This window comes from Taudactylus pleione, unplaced genomic scaffold, assembly GCF_031769625.1.
Source record: "Taudactylus pleione unplaced genomic scaffold, aTauple2 ptg000398l, whole genome shotgun sequence".
Lineage (NCBI taxonomy): Eukaryota > Metazoa > Chordata > Amphibia > Anura > Myobatrachidae > Taudactylus > Taudactylus pleione.
In genome coordinates this window covers 1,715,782-1,719,050 of record NW_028284800.1, presented here as the reverse complement: position 1 = coordinate 1,719,050, position 3,269 = coordinate 1,715,782, and positions in this window count along the sequence as shown.

Sequence of the window (3,269 nt, the reverse complement as noted above, 5' to 3'; positions counted from 1 at the left end):
GAAGGAAAGGAACTGTTCATGATCCAAAACATACCACCTCATCAGTGAAGCATGGTGGTGGTAGTGTCATGGCGTGGGCATGTATGGCTGCCAATGGAACTGGTTCCCTTGTATGTATTGATGATGTGACTGCTGACAAAAGCAGCAGAATGAATTCTGAAGTGTTTCGGGCAATATTATATGCTCATATCCAGTCAAATGCTTCAGAACTCATTGGACGGCGCTTCACAGTGCAAATGGACAATGACTCGAAGCATACTGCAAAAGCAACCAAAGAGTTTTTTAAGGCTAAAAAGTGGAATGTTATGCAATAGCCAAGTCAATCCCCTGACCTGAATCCGATTGAGCATGAATTTCACTTGATGAAGACAAAACTGAAGGGAAAATGCCCCAAGAACAAGCAGGAACTAAAGACATTTGCAGTAGAGGCCTGGCAGAGCATCACCAGGGATGAAACCTAGCGTCTGGTGATGTCTATGCGTTCCAGACTTCAGGCTGTAATTGCCTGCAAAGGATTTGCAACAAAGTATTAAAAAGTGAAAGTTAGATTTAGGATTGTTTAGTTTGTCCCATTACTTTTGGCCCCTTAAAAAGTGGGAGGCACATATAGAAACCGTTGTAATTCCTACACCGTTCGATTTGGATGTAATTACCCTCAAATTAAATCTGAAAGTCTGCAATTAAAGCACATCGTGTTTGTTTCATTTCAAAGCCATTGTGGTGGTGAATAGAGGCCAAAATCTGAAAATTCTGTCAATGTCCCAATATTTATGCACCTGACTGTATGTTAACTAATAACTAATGAGTCTGAAGTTCAAGTTTTAATGCCCCCTATTGGTACATATTTCTGTGTTTGTTTCAGATATTTGAAGTATGAGTGTCGTAGATGTAATATTTATGTTCTATGAAAAGCCTAAATGGAATCTCACAAAGTTCTTAAGTCAACAAAAACACATTACTGTATAAATTGGAGTGACTCGCTGATAATATCCCTTACATGTTCTTCATTAAACTATTATTCTAACTTTCATATTTACTGCTCTACATTCCTTGTAGCAGATATGTTATTTTAGCCTCATGTTACTCAGCTGGTGCTCAGTGTCCACTCCAAGTTCCTAATACTCAATATTCACAGCAGGAAAGGCGGTCGGGTAGAACATGTGTGGACATGTTACATTCGGGCAATAAATATCCTTGGGGAAAGTGGCATATTTGTCCTGGCTAGCAACAGAGATATGGGGAATGCTGATAATTATCCAGATAACACAGATTAATTTCAAATAAAATAATTCTTTCTGTGTTTTCTGTGTGACTTCAATGTTTGTAGGTCTTCATAAGGGGTAGGTATTAGGGTTAGCCAGAGGCGTAACAAGGAATTTTTGTGACCTGGGAACGGAGATTAGTAATTACGCCCTGCCCTGCAAGAGAAAGTACACTGTTAGCCCTTTCACAGTATAAAATGTGTAAAGTGCTATACGAGTGGCAGAAGAATTGGGGATGCGGTCAGAATGCCGACTGCTGGGATTCTGGCGGTCAGAATGCCGATGCCGGAACCCAGACACTTATGAGAAAACCGTCGCCGGCATCCTGACCGCCATAATCCCAAAGGTAAGTACTGGGGTTAGTCATAGTCAAACGCAGAGGGGGTTTCCATCTGCCTGGAAAGCCCCCTCCCCAGCACACACCATGAACACAATAGAAATAGTAATATAATAGAATGTTACTAGCGCTTAATGTTCTTCTCAGTACCACAAATGAAATGATTAGCACCACCTGTAGATCTTTTAAAATGTGTCAGCTAGTAATAAATATACCTGTGCACCAACTAGGAGATGTGGAAAACATGCACTGTTAGGGGTGCACTGGTATAGACCATCAATAGGGTTAATAATTAATACTGTATAATAATACACTATCCAGTACATAAGGAGACCGATATGTACATATATGTTAAGGGCAGTGCTAGGTTCTTCTGCTGCTCCCTCAGACTCCCGGACTTGCTCCCATGCCCTGGAATGATGCCCACATCTGAAGAAAAACATTCTGCTCAGATAGGAAGGACCTACTGCCGCATCTAATGGCTTACTGTGATCGCTGGTCCTGTATATGCTGGAATTATGCAACACAATACACATTGTATGTAACATATTAAAGCTGGATAAGTGCTAATTTGCCCTCTTCATGGACTGGCCACACTCACTCTAAAATCAAGCACTTGGAAACCCTCCTTTAGAAATCCTGCGTTTGCCACTGGAGGTTAGGGGGAGGGTTAGGGTAAGGGTTATTCACTAGGGGGATGGTTAGGCTGCGGGGGGGGGGAGGTTAAGTTTAGGCTGGCATTCGAAAAAGCATACAGTAATAGTGTTTGGTGCCCTCACATACATGTACAAAATATTGTTAACTTAGATCGTTATCTACTCTATACTCCAAATGTTTATATACCATGTACTTGTCCTGCAATGTCTTGTACTGTATGTCACTGTTTTCTTGTTTTGTTCAACTGTTTATGTACTGTTTCTGTACTTTGTTTATGTACTTTGTAAGGCGCTGCGGAACCCTAGTGGCGCCATATAAATAAAAGATTATAATAATAATAATAATAATAATAAGTGTGGCACAGTTTATTATTATTATTATTATTATTATTATTATTATTATTATTATTATTATTATTTTTCTGCTTACTCCAAAAAAATGTACACCATACAATCTGTGTATTTGCAATTACCCCTTTGTGCTCGTGTGAGAATTTGACAAATAATGCCAAAAATTGGGAAATGAGTGAATAGGATATAGCTGTATGTATACACATCTGTTTTTACAGCAGGATTCGATGGTAAAAATATTTAAACTGGCATCAGCGTCCTATACGTCCTTCCATGTTTTCTTTAAATCTGCCCATCATTACGAAGGCCCCTCTACTGTATTTCTTACAGCAACCACTGGTTCATGCAGCTCCCAAGTTCTTCTATGGGGTTCCTGGTAGAAGATCATAAAATAGTGACATCATGTATCAAGGTGCCTGACAATGACTCAGTGAGAGACATAACATCCTTACTTGTGAGTACTCGTAAGCCTAAAGTTCCTTACTGCTTACCTGCTGCTTGACGCTTCTCCCTCCTTTGGTTTCAGCACAGTAATGGTTGACTCAAATAGATAGAATAGAATAGTACTTGCAATTCCCTAAAAATAGACCTGTAGATTCACAGTCCCAACATAGCTCAGCTCCCTGATAAAAACAGCTGCGACTTGCTTGAGCCAGACACAGA